The 18,970-nt window shown below is 44.2% G+C and overlaps 1 protein-coding gene, 1 non-coding gene and 1 pseudogene across 4 annotated transcripts in view; 2 read left to right on the forward strand and 1 right to left on the reverse strand.

Annotated features, from left to right (window-relative positions):
* HHAT (hedgehog acyltransferase) overlaps positions 1 to 18,970 on the reverse strand; it is a 338,123-nt gene that overhangs the window by 123,561 nt on the left and 195,592 nt on the right. The gene's annotated exons all lie outside the window — the stretch shown is intronic.
* On the forward strand, positions 17,253 to 17,338 carry LOC136141080 (small nucleolar RNA SNORD86). Its single transcript, XR_010657706.1, has one exon. It is a non-coding gene; the product is annotated as a small nucleolar RNA SNORD86 (small nucleolar RNA).
* LOC136132419 (nucleolar protein 56 pseudogene) lies at positions 17,621 to 18,220 on the forward strand (annotated as a pseudogene).

Consider the following 18,970-nt stretch of genomic DNA (forward strand, 5'->3'; position numbering starts at 1 on the left):
CTGAAAATGTCCTTGTAGTAAGAACTTTTCTTGACTGGAAGGAAGAGACACCTGCCCATGTCCAAGAGGATTTACTGTAATGGCACAGGATAAAACTTGAAAGATGAAAGGGCTTCATGGGAACAAGAAAGGAACTGAGGTAGCAATGCTGTCTCCTTTCACGGCCACTCTGCTTCCCTCTGACCCTGGTCTCTTCTCCTGTCCCCCCCCCACCCCCGACCCCGATCAGCTTCTCTGCGTCCTCCTAGTTTCTGCTTCTCCCTGAAGGTGTTTGTTTTTGTTTTTGTTTTTTGCGGTGCACGGTCCTCTCTCACTGTTGTGGCCTCTCCCGTTGCGGAGCACAGGCTCCGGACGCGCAGGCTCAGCAGCCATGGCTCACGGGCCCAGCTGCTCCGCGGCATGTGGGATCTTCCCGGACCGGGGCACGAACCCGTGTTCCCTGCATGGGCAGGTGGACTCTCAACCATTGCGCCACCAGGGAAGCCCTCCCTGAAGGTTAGTTTGCACATGGTTTGACTTGCCACGGTGCTAGCAATACTCTCATCCCTGTGACTTCCCAGCTCTAGTCTTCAAACCAACCACAACATTTTCTCTGCTCCAAAATCCCTGAAGAAGAATCTAATTGGCTCACTCATCTCCATTAGCCAACTCTTAAGTTACAGGTTACTTCCAAGAGATGTCCACTCCTAGTCCAAACAGGTTAGCTGGAGATGGCAAATCACATGGCTCAAGGGCCCACCTACTCCTCAGGGTCCTTAGGGTTGAAGGTGATTCTACGAGAAGAGGGCTTGACCACAGCAGGCACCTCAAAGCATCTTTAGAGCAGTCCTTCTGTTGACTTCACACATTAAAGCAATTCTACTGGATATAAACTTCTCGAACTACCGTCTTCTCCTCTCAGTACTCGGTTACATCATTTCACTGTGTCTGGCATGAAGTGTTACCAGGCAGACGTCTGACATCTTTTTCCTCCTTATAAGCAGCCCTGTTTTATGCTTGGATCCTCATACACTTTCTTCCTTGATTCAGGAATTTTAAAATTATGGCAGACTGTGCCTCCATATGGCTCCCTTTCTGTGTATTTTGTCTGTAATACGGTTAGTCCTTTTAAGCCCAGAAAAGTTTTCTTTTCTCTTTTTAAAAATGATTTCTGCTCTCATTGTTCCGGTTTCATCGTCAGGAACCTCAATAATTCTATTCTATATTTACTACTTCCTCTCATGATATTCAGCTGTTTTTTCTACATTGTGGAAGAACATCTCAAGATTGCCTTCCACATATGAGTCCATATTCTAAAAGTGTCAATTCTGATCTTAACATTCTTCAAGTGAATTTTAATTACGTGTTTGCATCCTTATTCTTCCTATAATCCTTTCTTGCTTCCCCTAACTCCATTTTCTTCCCTTCTTCTCCTCTATGTATGGCTTACCACTCCTATTTCTTATATACCACCATCTTCTTGTTTCATTCTGAGTAAAGAATTTTAAAAATATTTCTCCTGTTTCTTACAATAAATCACCTTACAGGTCTGCTCTTGCACTGAGCTGTAGCGTGATGTGGCCTTTATTTTATAACGGAATTGTTTTTCAATGGCTAAATATTATTTTTTTATATATAGAAATCCCTAGATGAAGTAAATTATATTCAGACTTCGCATCTATCAACAACTCGATATCTATCAACAAAAACTATATTGCCTTTTACTTTTTTATATATTACATTCAGCATTATATTTCAGAGATGGAAATAACTCATTTTCATGATGTAGGGTAATAGCAGATTATAGCACACAATGAATCCATTCTGATTAAAGTCTATATGGAGAAGAGCAAAGAATACAAAATACATACAACTGTTGAAAGGAAAAATGCCATGTAATATAAAAGATGCTCTAATCACTCTTTCTAACTATGAAGAGAAGAAAACCACTAAAAATTCTTACAGCACTTAATCACTCAAAAAAAGACCCATAAAATTACTTTCTATAAAATTAATAGATCATGAGAGATTATCACAAGTAACTATATGCCAATAAAATGGACAACCTGGAAGAAATGGACAAATTCTTAGAAATGCACAACCTTCCGAGACTGAACCAGGAAAAAATAGAAAATATAAAACAGACCAATCACAAGCCCTGAAATTGAAACTGTGATTAAAAATCTTCCAACAAACAAAAGCCCAGGACCAGATGGCTTCACAGGTGAATTCTATCAAACATTTAGAGAAGAGCTAACACCCATCCTTCTCAAACTCTTCCAAAATATAGCAGGGGGAGGAACACTCCCAAACTCATTCTACAAGGCCACCACCACCTTGATACCAAAACCAGACAGGGATGTCACAAAGAAAGAAAACTACAGGCAACATCACGGATGAACATAGATGCAAAACTCCTCAACAAAATACTAGCGAACAGAATCCAACAGTACATTAAAAGGATCATACATCATGATCAAGTGGGGTTTATCCCAGGAATGCAAGGATTCTTCAATATATGCAAATCAATCAACGTGATACACCATATTAACAAACTGAAGGAGAAAAACCATACGATCATCTCAATACATGCAGAGAAAGCTTTTGACAAAATTCAACACCCATCTATGATAAAAAAAAACCTCCAGAAAGTAGGCACAGAGGGAACTTACCTCAACATAATAAAGGCCATATATGACAAACCCACAGCCAACATCATTCTCAATGGTGAAAAGCTGAAACCATTTCCACTAAGATCAGGAAGAAGACAAGGTTGCCCACTCTCACCACTATTATTCAACATAATTTTGGAAGTTCTAGCCACAGCAATCAGAGAAGAAAAAGAAATCTAAATCGGAAAAGAAGAAGTAAAGCTGTCCCTGTTTGCAGATGCCATGATACTATATGTAGAGAATCCTAACGATGCTACCAGAAAACTACTAGAGCTAATCAATGAATTTCGTCAAGTAGCGGGATACAAAATTAATGCACATAAATCTCTTGCATTCCTATACACTAATGATAAAAAATCTGAAGGAGAAATTAAGGAAACTCCCCCATTTACCACTGCAACAAAAAGAAAAAAATACCTGGGAATAAACCTACTTAAGGAGACAAAAGACCTGTATGTAGAAAACTATAAGACACTGATGAAAGAAATTAAAGATGATACAAGCAGATGGAGAGATATACCATGTTCTTGCACTGGAAGAATCAACATTGTGAAAATGACTATACTACCCAAAGCAATCTACAGATTCAGTGCAATCCCTATCAAATGACCAATTACCTTTTTTCACAGAACTAGAACAAAAAATTTTACAATTTGTATGGAAACACAGAAGACCCTGAATAGCCAAAGCAATCTTGAGAAAGAAAAACAGAGCTGGAGGAATCAGGCTCTCAGACTTCAGAGTATACTACAAAGCTACAGTAGTCCAGACAGTATGGCACTGGCAAAAACCAGAAATATAGATCAATGGAACAATATAGAAAGCCCAGAGATAAACCCATGCACATATGGTCACCTTATCTTTGATAAAGGAGGCAAGAGTATACAATGGAGGAAAGACTGCCTCTTCAGCAAGTGGTGCTGGGAAAACTGGACAGCTACATGTAAAAGAATGAAATTAGAACACTCCTTAACATCATACACAAAAATAAACTAAAAATGGATTAAAGACCTAAATGTAAGGTCAGTCACTATAAAACTCTCAGAGGAAAACATACGCAGAACACTCTATGACATAAATCACAGCAAGATCCTTTTTGACCCACCTCCTAGAGAAATGGAAATAAGGTCAAAACTAAACAAAGGGGACCTAATGAAACTTCAAAGCTTTTGCACAGCAAAGGAAACCATAAACAAGAAGAAAAGACAACCCTCAGAACGGGAGAAAATATTTGCAAAGGAAGCAACTGACATAGGATTAATCTCCAAAATATACAAGCAGCTCATGCAGCTCAATATCAAAAGAACAAACAATCCAATCCAATAATGGGCAGAAGACCTAAATAGACATTTCTCCAAAGAAGATATACAGATTGCCAACAAACACATGAAAGGATGCTCAACATCACTCACCATTAGAGAAATGCAAATCAAAACTACAATGAGGTATCACCTCACACCGGTCAGAATGGCCAACATCAAAAAGTCTACAAATAATAAATGCTGGAGAGGGTGTGGAGAAAAGGGAACCCTCTTGCCCTGTTTCTGGGTATGTAAATTGATACAGCCACTATGGAGAACCTTAAAAAACTATGGAACCACTATGGAGGTTCCTTAAAAGACTACAAATAGAACTACCATACGACCCAGCAATCCCACTACTGGGCATATACCCTGAGAAAACCATAATTCAAAAAGTCATGTATCCCAATGTTCATTGCAGCACTATTTACAAATAAATCACGGCAAGATCTTTCTTGACCCACCTCCTAGAGTACTGGAAATACAATGAAAAATAGACAAATGGGACCTACTGAAACTTAAAAGCTTTTACACAGCAAAGGAAACCACAAACAAGACTAAAAGATGACCCTCAGGATGTTCTCTGTCTTCTTAAACAAACAAGAGTCCGAGCTCCTTCTCAGGCAATGCATGTGAAGAATATAACGAGGTGTCAGCACCCAGTCCATTTCCAGTTTCTAATGGGTATTCTCTGATATGGCTCATCTTTCCTCAGTCCATTTCCTTGCTCATCCAATCAACCAACCAATAGGACACATTAAAATGATGATTTCCGATGTGTTGGCAGGGCCCCTCTGTCTCCATTCTCACCTCCAGCAGAAATGCACCACTGCCAGTCCAATCCCACATCTCCCACTTCCTGCCTACTTAACTTATTACCATCAGAGTCAGTCTCCATATTGATGCAGAAAGAGAGGTGCTTATGAAGGGAGGAGGAACAGAATAACTGTATTGGGACAAAATACAACAGCTATGGACTGGCGGAGGGCAGTTCACTTTTCTGGTGGGGACAGACCACGTGTTTCCAAACTGGTGGAACAGATACCAGGAGAGGGGCGAGGGCACTGCACAGCACCGTATGCAGGAGCCACCGAGTTCCTTCTTCAGACCAGCTCTGTGTGCCACGTTAAAGGAAATTTCTCACTGATTCTGACAACAAGCTGAATTCCAGCCCTACTTCCCAGTATTTATTTTCATCTCTTCCAGTGTTTTCCAGACATCATCATGGGTAAATGAGTTAGGCTGCATCAGAAGCCAGAGGCAGACATCATTTTAAACTTGCAGCCCTTATAGCCACCTTTTTTTTCACATCCTCTTTAGGTACAGTTCAAAACCAGACATGGTATTTTATTTTATAGAAGTTTCTCAACCAAGAGCAATTCTTGTCTCCTGACCCCACCCTCAGGGACATTCTGCACTGTCTCGAGACATTTTTGGTTGTCACAACTGAGGCTACTACTGGTATTAGGTGACTAGAGGCCAGAAACGTTGCTAAACATCTATGGTAGACAGGGCATCCTTCCACAACAAAGATGTTTCTGATCCAAAATGTCACTAGTATCAAGGTTGAGAAATCCTGCTTTATATTTTAGCAAGGGTCCAATTTAGACAGTAGCTCTTGGGGGAGCTATTTGACAGAGGCCTTTGCTACTCTCCCGATCACCTGTATTAGCACCACATCCCTTATCTGAATGCCCCAGCTACATTAATTTTCTGTTGATTAGAACACACAAATCCTTCTCCAGCTGAAATGGGAAAGGACAGCTTTTGCCCTCTTTGGTCTTCCCATCAGGTGATGCAGTGCAGGAGAGACACACAATCACTAAAAGCCCCCAGGCCACCAGCAGTAAAGTGGTGCCGAATCCAGCATGACTGGGGTAGACACACACAACAACAGCAGACAGCTGGGTTCCCCAGTGGGAAACTGGGGCGAACAGGACACATTTTGTCTAATTAGACAAACGGGGTTGAAAGAGCACCGGAAAGATGCTCCGAAACTCATCCTCAGAATACCAGCAGCAGCTTTGAACCAACAGGAGTCAGAACCTCTGGGCTGCATGGGTGGTGGACGGTGTGGGTCTGCGTGCGGGAATGGGCTACATTTATACAGCTGTCTCAGCGCCTTCAGATAGGTATCTGTATACTGAACGGCAGTGGCTTTGGTGATTACCTGACGAAAGCTCTAAAAGTATTTTCCCCAGTTAAAGGGAAGAAGACATCTTTTAAAAACTCTGCCACTTTAAGAGAACGAGACCAGTTACCCATGAGGCACGGCTGGACGTGACACGCCCGGTACTCCAGGCCTCTCTGCAGCAGCTCTCTCTGAGTCAAGGAGCTGGCTGCTGGCTAAGTAATTGCTGGAATTAGCCTCGAGACCTCAACGCCCACTGCCAACATGCTCTTCTGGGCTCTGTAATTCAGAACCACGGGGTGTAATGCTACTGGTTGCAACGCTCTTAGCGTTTTTACATGTTTTCTGTGGTTGTCACTTTGGTTTGATCTGGAACATTGTTTATTTTGTGTCTTTGTTTTTTGGCTCTTGGAAATACACCCGTGGGTATGCTAGACACAGGGATTCTCCCCACCTCCAAAAAAAAAAAAAAAAAACCAACCGAAACCTTTGCTGTATTTCCCATGCAGATGCAGCATAAGGAGATACAGACCCTCACACACATCAGCAAGTGCATCCCTCAAAGTAGCTTCTGTTATAAAAGGCCAGTCCAGGTCTGATGCCTGATGTGTGGACAGAGCTTTCTGTACACTAAGCTGACTGGTTTCCTGCTCTTCTCCCTCCTCCAGCCACAGGGATTCCAGCCAATGTCCAGAGAATCATCAGCTACGAAACATCGATTATTTTTATATATCTGTTTCTCTTAGATCCTTGAAAGCAGGGCACATTTCTTCCACCTTAGAAAACAGCAAGAGGCAACCGACTGCCACATTATCCAGTCCCCTGTCCCCACAAGATTACAACCCAGTGGGTTAGAACAACGGGCTGGTAATTAACCTTAACGATATTTTACAAGGGTACCAAGTTCTTCTGCATAGATCATCTAACCCAGTCCTCCCCAGGGTGAGGATGGGCAGGGGGGCGGGCATTCCACCATTCAAGTCATTTATATTAAACAAAGCGCTATACTAGATGCCATGGGTTTTTCAAACACTCAAGGAAAAGCGGAAGGGAGAAAGACCCACCCAACTATATTTAAAAAAGTGATAGAAAGAAAATAAATAGTCTAGGATAAACAACAAGGTCCTAATACATAGCACAGGGAACTATATTCAATATACTGTGATAAAACATAATGGAAAAGAATATAAAAGAAGAATGTATCTATGTGTGTAACTGAGTCACTTTCCTGTACAGTAGAAATTGACACAACATTGTAAGTCAAATATACTTCAAATTTTGAAAAAATAGGAAAAAAAAAGAAAATAAATAGTTTAGATTTGGCTCAGCAAAGAGAGTAGAAAACCAAGTCCCATCATTCAGTTATAAATATTGTCCTTAGGAATTTGTCCAATTCCCCAGATTTCCCACTAGGACACTCTTCCTTCCATATTCCACAACAACTGGGAAAGCTTGAGCACTGGCATTTCTAACCGGCTTAATCTTCCTGACTATGTTATAGATGTTTGCTTTCCCTCTGCAACTAGACCACAGGAAATTTAAGCAGTTTTTTACTCTTCTGCCCCCTCACTGGCCTTAATGTGCTCTGCACACAGTAGGAGCTCTATGCATGGTGCTGAATAAAACAGAAGATCTAGTATCTTTAACTCCAGTCTGGGGCATCAAGGAGACCAGTGTTCTTGGATGGCTCAAGTGCTCACAGGAATTTGTCCACTTTCACCAAGGCACAGAATCCTACAATCACATATGGTCAGAGCTAGAAGAGACCTTTTAAATCATAAGGTATTTTACAGATGAGTAACTGATGCCCAGAAACGCAAAGTGACTTTCCCAAGACCATGAAATGAATGGAAAAGCCAGGACTAGAATCGCGGGCCTCTAAAGCATCAGATGTGAGTAAAAAATGTCACAGAACCTGGAGATAAAATGAGGAACCTCTCCCCTCTGCCTACCCTGATAGAACAGAAGGAGACAGCATATATTTGCATCCCATCCCAACCGAATAATTTGCTTGTGTAATCAGATGCACTTCCTCGGCTAAATGCTTTCCAGTTCACTGTTTGGCTTAAAAAATGATTAAAAGGTTCAAAAACAATTATCTATTTCCATTTCCAAAATGGATTTTACTGCAATAGACTCTGTATTAATAAACACCTACAAATGTCACTCTATGAAGAACATATTGTCTGCAAATAACCTTTCAATTAGAAACAGACGCTGTGGCTTCCAGCATCTAAAGTGTTTTTAATTGAAATGTCCTGGTTGCAACTGAAATCAGGCTGGAGGCAAAGTTCTTTCTACTCAGGCTCTGTTCTGAAGGTCTGACCTTCCCTTGGGATTTTATGTTAGTACTCTCAAGCACCCAGGATGCACACACAGCCCGCCAGTCCAGAATGTGCTCCTGAATCTGTCCTTTCAATACAGATCATCCAGTCCTTGCCAGTAAGCAGTGTCCACACTGACTTAGGAGGAGGAAAGGAAACTGTGCTGGTTGCAGTCTATGTGGATATTTCTCACTGGATCCAAATTCAACAAATGTGGACCGAATGCCTATTACATGTTAGACCCAGTGAGAAGTACTTCACGCGAGCTTTCTCCTTACCCTTGAAGCAGATCGGATCGTAGACGGATAGATGAGAAGTCAACAACAATGGACATCATTTAGGGAACTGCCCCAAGTATTTCACATGCATTAACACATTTAAGGCAGTAGCCTTATTATCTCCATTTTACAAATGATCAAACTAGGGCTCAGACCTAGCACATGGGAGAGGAGGGATTCATATCCAGGTGGTCTGTCCACAGCCTGTGCCTCTAACTTCTATGCCAGGCCATATCTCTTGCCTTCAGCAATAAGACAGTCTACTCTTCTCCTGGGGTTCCTCCTCTTAAATAATGCTGGGGATCCTTTATCCCACAGTCCCTTTATCTACAGGCCAAGTGTCTTCCATATTTTCAGGTTTATGGAACACTCTCAAATACACTCTCATCTACTATAGCACACGTTTCCCTAAATACCATAGTCCATATGTCATTGGTAAATAGGAGAACAACGTCCATACAAAGCACAAACGGTGTCTGTTTATATGTAATTTTTTCTTAGCTTGTTAATACTCAGCCCCAAGTAAAAGCATCTGAACACAAAACTCACTAACAGAGCTGATTACGTTACTGTACCAGGTACCCATTCATCCCGCCCCTTTTTCCTATTAGCCTAGTAGAGCCTCATGCTCTGTCACAGACAGACATAACGCACAGTTCTCGAAGATGCAGTGTAAAAGAACATCACAAAACAAGGATCCAGAGCCATCCATCTCAGTCATCACTCAAATCTGTGTAAAGCCTACAAGCACTTTTCCCCACCCCCCTCTAACCTTGCTTTCAGAACTCAGCAGTCTCTATCCCCCCCTTCCATCAAGGTACCGTCACCTTTTAAGGTAAAGGCTGATACTCCCTAGAATATTTATTTCTTAGTAATTCAGTGTGACTTTCCAGTTGAGCCGATATCCTTATTAGGCTTGTTGTTTTTCTTCATGCTCTGGATGGAGTTTCATAGATTTGGGGTGATCTACCCAACTCTCTTTTTCCGTAAGTCCTGTTATCTTTTTGTGTGCCATTTTATATAACCTGAGATTTTTCAAGTTTGTATGCCTCGCATTACACCAGAAACACCTTGAATTGGCAGCACAACCAAAAGCATGAAACTGTATCCAGTTTCCTCAAGATCCCCATGGTCTCTGGTCAGTACTGAGTTGCTGTGAGAACAGAGCTGCCTTGGCCACGTCCATTTTTATAGTCTCCCATATCATTCAGAGCTTTTAGTTGCAAACAACAGAAGGCACTCTAGATAACTGAAGCAGAATCGAAATTTCTTAAGGACATTAGGTCACAGAACATCTGGTGGACCAGTGAATCAGGCTAGGAGACGACAGATTCACCAGAAAGCCCCTGCAGACCCTACTGCAGATGCTACTAGCACCCTCTCGAGAAACACTTCAGTGGGATGCCTCTCCTGACTGCCTTCTGAATCAAAGTCACCCCTTTGATGCATCTGACTGGCAGAGCCTGTAATATATTCTGGTACTGGCTGCCAGGGAGATGCAGAAAGTGACTTTTTGACTTGTACTTTGAGGAGGTAGAGTTCAGAAGGCCAGACATTTCCCCAAGCCAGAAGGATGTCCAAAAGGTACTTACTGAGTCGCCAGAGGATGGAGCAAATGTCCACTCTACTTAGGAAGCAAACTGTACCCAACTCCTGGCAAACATTGATCTCCTGGTACTAGGCTGGTGCCCTACCAAGCCCCTCCCCCATAGCAAGTCGACCCCTTTCCTCACAGGTGTGCTTGCTTCGATGTTCTGATGTCCACCAACTCAACAGCACGTATCATCCTCATTGCAACAGACCTTGATCTTGTATGTTGACTAACATTTGGAAACATCCCCAAGGTTCCAAGGCTGCACTTATTAACAGGTCATGTTCAAAGGAGTAACATATTCCCACGAGCACATCAGGATTTTGACAATCCCCCAAAAGAAATGATGGAGAAGAAAATCGCTACCCTGACTCACAGCATCATACCTCCTCCCTGGTACATCAGCAGCTCCTCATTCCTACAGACTGCAGGGTATACCCAACTCCCAGCTCGCTGACTGTCCCTTCACACGTTCTTCTCATTTGGGTAGAGGTTTTCTGAATGCAAATGGATCTTCTCTAATTGATATAAAAGTTTTCATCATTTTAAATGTTGGTATTATTATTGACATATTAGTGATAAAGCTTCTCCCACTCTAGTACATTAATTAATAGGCTACACTATGCATTTTCTACTGAAGGTTTTTTCCCTTCAGTACATCAATTCCATTGTCTAAGTGAGGACTTCAGATGTGTTAGGATACATATGCGTAAGTAATTTTTAACTACCGCTACACTTTCCCAGCAAACTTTTTGGTCACCCATTTCCAAGTTACTGCTTAGAATCTGAGTCTGACTTTGATTATTCTTTTAAAATTTTTTATTGAAGTATAGTTGTGTTAATGGCATGTTAATTTCTGCTGTACAGCAAAGTGACTCAGTTATACACATGTACATTCTTTTTTATATTCTTTTCCATTATGGTTTATCACAGGATATTGGATATAGCTCCCTGTGCTATACAGTAGGACCTTGTTGTTTACCCATTCTATATATAATAGTTTGCACCTGCCAATCCCAAACTCACAGTCCATCCTTCCCTCCCACCTCTCTGGCAACCACAAGTCTGTACTCTATGTGTGTCTGTTTCTGTTTCATAGATAGGTTCATTTGTGCCATATTTCAGATTCCACATATAAGTGATATCATATGGTATTTGTCTTTCTCCTTCTGACTTACTTCACTTAGTATGATAATCTCTAGTTGCATCCATGTTGCTACAGATGGCATTATTTCATTCTTTTTTATGGCTGAGTAATGTTCCATTGTATAAATGTACCACATCTTCTTTATCCATTCCTCTGTTGGTGGACAGTTAGGCTGTTTCCCTGCCTGACTTTGATCTTTCAAACAGCATTCAGTGGAGCTTATTTTAACCGACACATATCAACACTTCCCCCCCCAGTTAACGGTCCTGTCTCAGGAGATGTTGATAGACAAAATTAACACCACAAATGATCCTCATGGAGCTCACTGCCTCTCTGGGGAGACAGGAAGTGTGCCATGATGACGCGGCAGGGTAAGAGCTGTGAGGAAAAAGAAATCACAAGAGGCTGTGGTTACATGTTGGAGAGCAAGGAGGCAACTCTGAAGAGGTGATGGATGGCCTGTGACTGAAGGGTTGAGTAGGAAACAGCCTGGAAGCAAAGGGGAAGGGGAAGAACATTCAGGAGAGGATATAAAAGCCAAAGAGAGCATCGCCAGTTAGGGCAACACTGTTCGGTGTGACTATGGCTGGTGCCAGGGCAGCAGGAGGGAAAGTGGTGGGAGCTGAGGCAGGTCAGACCTTCACAGGGCTTGTATGGCCTGATGAGGAGAAAGCTTCAGGCGGATTTCAACAGATGACAGGACCCAACCTACATTTTGAGGCATCTGTGGCGGCAGAGTAGAGGGTGGATTTGAGGAGGGTGAGGCGAGAGGCAGGGATGCATACAGAGGCTAAGGTGGTCATTCTCACCACCCAAGGACTTGAATCAATGCAGAGGAGAGCGAGGAGGAGGGCGTACAGTTCAAAAGTAAAAACAACAACAAACAGCACTCAAGACCTTGCATGGCCTGGTCCAGGACAACCTCCCAGCCTGCCTGTGCCCCCGTCACTCTGCGCTTCAACCACTAGGACCTTCTTTCTGTCCTTCCTCCTGGAATGCACCCTGCTCTTTGAGGATACTTTTCCCTCCACCTCAGCATTGCCTCCTGGGGAGCCTTCCCCCCGGGGAGCTCCCGTTCCACTCCTGGGTCAAGTGCCCCACGCACTTGTAGGACCATGTGTCTCCTTCTTGGCACTACTGGCTACTATACTTGTCCACAAACGTGTATGACGTCCCACAGACAGCTCTCTGCTCCCAAACCCTAAGCTTCATGAGAGCAGGAGCCATGTCTCTATTTGCTTCGTACTGTGTTCTAGCCCACAGTAGGTACAAAAATGATCTGATGATAAATGAGTGGATCCCTGCATCTAGAATGATTGATCTCACCCATGTGGTATTGATTTGCTTGATTTAACTCATGTTTTTGAAGTGCCCGACTTTCCTCCTAATAGCAGCATTTCACAAATGGGGAAACGGCAGCCGTGATATGAAAACACTTGCTAGTCAAGTCACGTTGCTAGTAAGTACCAGAGCTGGCTTGGGTTTGGGCTACAGCCAACTCCACCTGTTCACGTCCATCCTGTGGACACACCATCTGTTGCCAGGTGCTCAAAGGAAAATGGAGGAGAAAGCAAGCTCACGGAGCTTACATGTCAATCATCAGACCGAAGAGAAAGCACCATCCTAGATTTCTCTTTAAAAACAAAAAATTGGTGTTGCCATTCAGTCTACTATCACCCCAGCAGATGAACAAGGAGTCAAGTGAAGTATAATGATGGTGACAACAATGAACAATTATTAAGTGCTTACTCCACGCTGAGTGCTATTTTAAGCACTTTAAATATATCAATGTCACCTCATCCTCAAAAAAAGCCTGGGAATTGGGTATTATTACTAATACTCATTGTATAGATGAGGAAAGTCGAGCACAGAGCTGTCAAGTTGGTCACAGAATCAACAGTGATGCAACCAGCATTCAAACCCAGGCAGCCCAACACCGGAGCCTGAACCCCAAGCCACCACCCGTGACCTTCAAGACGGCAGAGCGCCCCAGGGGGAGCACCTAACTCCTCCAGGGGAGCCAGCAAGGGCTCTGCAAGAGAGGTCATGACCTCTGCACCCAGTGCTGAGAAGGCTTATATGGGAAGAGGGAAGCAAACACGCACGAAAAGAAAGAAGAAAATTAAGGAGCGAGTCTTGTTCAGGGAACAGAAAAGTTAACGCGGCTGCTCATGGGGCTAAGAGTTAAGTCAGGAAAAGGCAGTTGAATACATGGCGGTGGAGGGAGGAAAATGGCTGATTAAAACTGCCTTTTGTTGGTTTGTCTGTAAACTGTGTTTCGATTCGATGGCTGAACTGAGGGGACAGGCGGAATGAGGAAGAAAGTCAAAGTGAGGTTCACAATGGAAGGGAAACGGAAGATGAGGGGCCTCGGTTACGGTGCACACCGTACAAATGAGGAAAATAGGGCACGCTCCGTTAATATGTAACAGGAGGAACTGACAGAACTTAGGGACCAAGATGGGGGACGTGAAGGGTGGTGACGAAGGGCATTTCCAGACCGACCCCAAGGTTTCTGCATTGGTTAATATGGGTGGGGAGCCATCCCTAAGATGGGCGGAGAGTAGGGATGGGACAAAGGGGAGGTTGGGAGCGGGTAAGAGTGGATAAGGAGTTCCTTTTGGGGCAAGCTGAATGGCTAATAAGATGGATGTTGATCTTGCAACTAAGCAGGCAGAAATACAATTGAACACCCAGCACCTCTACAAAGGAAGAAGACACTTGGCATTAACAGGTAGACCAGTGTGGGCCAAGAGAATGTTCGTGATGATGGAAATGTTCTATATCTGCCTTGTCCGAGATGAGAGCTTAAAATGTGGCTAGTGCAACTAAGGAACAACAAAGTTTGTAATTTTGCCGGACTTTAAACCATTTAAACTTAAATAGCCACAGGTGGCTAGTAGCTGCTGTATTAAAGAGCACAGATCTGAACAGGAGCGGCTTGCTAATAATAAAAACACCAGAGCTGCTCATCAGAGGCTGCCGAGATTGGAAGGGACCTTAGAGTTTATCAGGTATAATTTTCTCATTTTACAAAGAAGAAAACTAAGGCCCCCAACAGGAGAAGTGACGTGCATAAAATCACTGCAGCAAGAGAGCAGCAAGGCAGGCTGGAGCCACGGCCTTCTGTATCTGATCCAATGCCCTTTCCATTTCACAGGCTGCTTCTGGTACTGATGCAAAAATAACTGCAATTTTATTTAAATCTGGAGTGTGGAATCGATGCGGCTCATGGGCAAAGCCAAGTAAAGATCATGTACTCTCCCTGCTGAGCGAGACATCCCAAACATCCCTGGGTAAGTAGCTACATCAGATACTTTAGATGCAGATAACAGAACCCACTCTGGTTAGTTTTAATAGGAAAGGAATCGATTAAGGAAGGATCAGCAGTTTGCACAATCTCTGAGAGAGGGTCTCAAAGCCAGGCTTGGAGGCTGTGCAGTCAGGTACTGTTGTCAAATCACACCACCACGGCTCTGACGGGGACCCTACTGTGCCTGCCACTGGGCTCAGGGGAGCGGCCAGCCAGATATCTGCCTCTCCACGCTGGACGGCACTGCTGCCAGGATCACCAGAATGCATTCCACGGCCCCCTCCCTCCACATGCCATTCTCAGTAAAAGCTAAAGAGAGGGGAGGAGACTCTTACGACAAAGGAAAGCAAGTTTCTGGCTTCTACCTGGTGCAGAAGCCCCACAGGTCAGAAATTAGGAAAATAATTTTTTAAAAAGGCACCAGGCTTCCCTGGTGGTGCAGTGGTTAAGAATCCACCTGCCAATGCAGGGGACACGGGTTCGAGCCCTGGTCTGGGAAGATCCCACATGCTGCAGAGCAACTAAGCCTGTGCGCCACAACTACTGAGCCTGTGCTCTAGAGCCCGTAAGCCGCAACTACTGAGCCCGCATGCTGCAACTACTGAAGCCTGCGCGCCTAGAGCCCGTGCTCCACAACAAGAGAAGCCCCTGCTCCGCTCGCCACAGCTAGAGAAAGCCCGCGGGCAGTAATGAAGACCTAAAGCAGCCAAAACCGAAATAAATAAATTAAAAAAAAAAAAAAGGCAACACCACCACCACTTAACAAATGCCCTGTTGAATAAATACCCCATCTGTACTGGTTTGGACCATGGATTTTACAGCCCATCCCACTCAGCAGCATCCTTCCCTGACCCAGAGCTTTGTACACTTAAAATTATGTCTCTATATTGCAACTTTTCTCAATTAATTCACCAGGGGCTCTTTTCAATTTTTTAAAGGATACATTTATTCACCAGAACATCTATATTGATAGAAGCTATGTATGGTGGGAAGTGAATTATGCATTTCGACTCTTGCAGCGTGAAGGGTTTCTTTTCTTTTCTTTTTTAATCTGGATTTTCTAATTAAAAAACTCGATATAGCACAGCCATGAAGATGAACAATTCTGGAAAGTTCTTCCTCAGAAGTGGCAGCAGTAGGAAGGAAGCAAGAGTGGATCTGAGAAATCTTCTAAGAACTGAAAAGTATTGTAATGTGAGGCTTAATCATCGAGGCTCTTCCATCCTAAGATTCTACAAAGGGAAGGAAAAGACTACAAATCACTCCAGGTGTTGGAGTCTGGGGGAAGAGAAATGCTGTCTTGGACAGTGATTGTGATGGGGGAAGCCAGGAAGGGGTTCAGTCTGTGACAAAAACTGAGAATGTACCAACCGAGAATATGAGGGGAGAATATACCAACTCATTATGCAACAGCTCTCATGAGCGAACCAGATGGAGTTCTCCTCCAGGCAGCCCCAAGGTGGGGGACCAGCGCTGTACTTAGATCGAGGAGGCCTCCTGTCCTGAGGGTGGCCGACATCCAAGGGGAGCGGCACAAAGACAGGAGCACGGAGGGTTAAGAACTGGACCTTCAGAGACTCCACAGTGAAGGAGCAAGAGCTCACGAGGCAAGATGGTTACCTGTCCCCATGAGAAAGCTACAAACACCACCCCAGGTGGGCTTCCCAGAGCCAAGCCACGGTCTCCAAATGCCTATTGCCAGGTTCCACCATCGTTTAACTGCCTCCAGGTTCATGTCCACATGTATAATCACACCTTTTACAACACACCAAGCAAACGTAAACAGAAGGAAATTAAAGGATAGTTAGGGCTACTGTTACTCAACACAGAGTAGCTTTCACAGCAGCTGGTTGTCAAAGAAACTTCCCCGAGGAGCATGGACAGGCCTGGGTCACCAAGCTCCAGCTCACGGTAGAGCAGCATGGTAATGGCTGAGGTTCAAAGATCACAATTTCACTAAATTCCTAGCTAAGCCTGACACAGACCTGTTACACCCCTACTGAAAACCCTCCAATGGCTCTTACCGCATCTAAAAGAGACCCTGCTCTTCTTCACCGTCCGGCCGTCGCCTCGTCCTCCAGAATCATTTCGGACCCTTGGCTCCTTGCTCCACACCCTCCAGCCCCACGGGCTTCCCTCCTTCCATTCCTCAAGGGGCTCCTTCCCATCTCAGGGCCTTGGAGCTTGCCCTTCCCTCTGCCTGAAACAGTCCAGCCTCAGATCTCCCCTGGAAGCCTCTTCCCACTCACCTTTCTCTTACCGAGGGTCACCTACCGCCTCCAAGAGGCCCTTCCTGCCCATGCTATCAAAGGGAGCTAGCTCTCCCACCTGGCTCCTCCGTCACATCATGGGCATTACAGGGCTTGCTTGCTTGTTTTCTCTGCCTTCACCCACACATGGCAAGCCAAGGGAGGGCAGGGGTATTGTCTAGCTCGTCATCGCTTTTATCCCAGCTCCTGGAACAGTGCTTAGACCACTTAATTGGTTGCATAAATAAATGGATTAAAAGAAAAAAGGATCACGGTGATGGTTGACCAGGGCTCCCTGACCTGTACAGGCCTCTGCTATGGGGGTGATGGCCAGTCCTGGTGTCTGAGTGATTCCCTGGGCCCAGCACAGGGACCAACTTTCCAGAGCCCTGAAGACAAGGGGTAACACCCCAAAATACGGACTCATTTTCCACTCTACCTTCATTGGCCGAGCAGTTGCCAAGAACAGAGGCCGCATCTCCCGATACCTGGCAAACAAATGCAGTATTGCCTCACGAATCGATTGCTTCTCTGAGGTACCTACCAGTGTATCTGGGGAGAAGCTTCGAGAACAAGTTGAGGAGTGGCTGTCCTTCTACGAGACTGGAGAGATTCCACGAAAGAATCTGGATGTCATGAAGGAGGCAATGGTTCAGGCAGAGGAAGCGGCTGCTGAGGTTACTAGGAAACTGGAGAAACAGTAGAAGAAACGCTTGAAGAAGGAAAAGAAGAGGCTAGCTGTGATTGCCCTGCATCTTCATAAAACAGCAGTAGGACCCCGGAGGAATGTGAGGAGACAGATGAAAAGACCCAAAAAGACGAAGAAGCAAAAGCCCCAGGAGGCTCCTCAGGAGAATGGAATGGAAGACCCATCTGTCTCCTCCAAACCCAAAAAAAAGAAATCTTTTTCCAAGGAGGAGCTGGTTAGTAGTGATCATAAAGAGACAGCTGGCAATGGAAGTCTTACCAAGAGGAAGAAATCTTTCCCCAAAGAAGAACCAGATAGTGACCCTGAAGAGTCAGGAAACAAGAGGGTACCCGAGAAAAAGAGGAAATTCTCTTCCAAGGAGGAGCCTCTCAGCAGTGAACCTGAAGAGACTGCTGCCAGCAAGACCTGCAGCTCCAAGAAAGAGAAAAAGCGCCGAAAGCTGTTCCAGGAAAATGAGAATGGACATTTCCCTAGGAGGGCACAACTTACAGAGATATTTCCCAACCCATCCCCTATAGCACAATAAAAATAAAAACAAATTCACAAGTCCAAAAAAAAAAAAGAAAAGAAAAAAGGAGATGGTTACTAAGTCATGTTACATTTTTGAGAAATAAAACGTATTCATTAAACATTTTTTTAAATTAATGGCACCAAATGCTCAGGTGACCACTTCCCTACGCTCTATGTCCTTGGGTTAGTCAGGCTAGAGATACTGGTTTCAGCTCTGTCACCAAGAAAAGGAACTTTCTCAGTCCACTGCTCTACTTTTTTTTTAATGGAATAAATATTACATTATTTTAAAATGGAGATATAATTGACATATAGCCTGTTAAAAACAAGACAATGGGCCCAATATGGAGACACTTATGCTGAGCATGGAGAAGGCCGCATCTGAGATGGACCTGAGAGAAGCAGGACTTGGATATGGGGGCAGTGTGGGCACTTCATGCACAGGGAACACATGAGCCAAGAAAGGAAGCCAGGGAATGGGGGAAAGACAGAAAGCAGCATTTAGACCCATTTGGCGGTGACCCAAAGGAGAATAATGGTGAGATGAGATGGAAAGGGAGCCTGAGACCTACTGTGGTGGACCCAGGACATTGGTGTGGGGGGGCATTAGTCTGGTTCTGACAGAGGAAAGAGAATCACTGACTGGTTCTGAGTAGGGAGAGACAGCGTCAGGTAAGTCGTCAAGGGTTCAGAAAGGGATAGTGAGCTGCCTAAAGTCACACAGGTAGGAGAGGGGCCAGGCCTCAAACCCTGTTACCCTGATTCC

This window comes from Phocoena phocoena, chromosome 1 (genome assembly GCF_963924675.1).
Source record: "Phocoena phocoena chromosome 1, mPhoPho1.1, whole genome shotgun sequence".
NCBI classification, from domain to species: domain Eukaryota; kingdom Metazoa; phylum Chordata; class Mammalia; order Artiodactyla; family Phocoenidae; genus Phocoena; species Phocoena phocoena.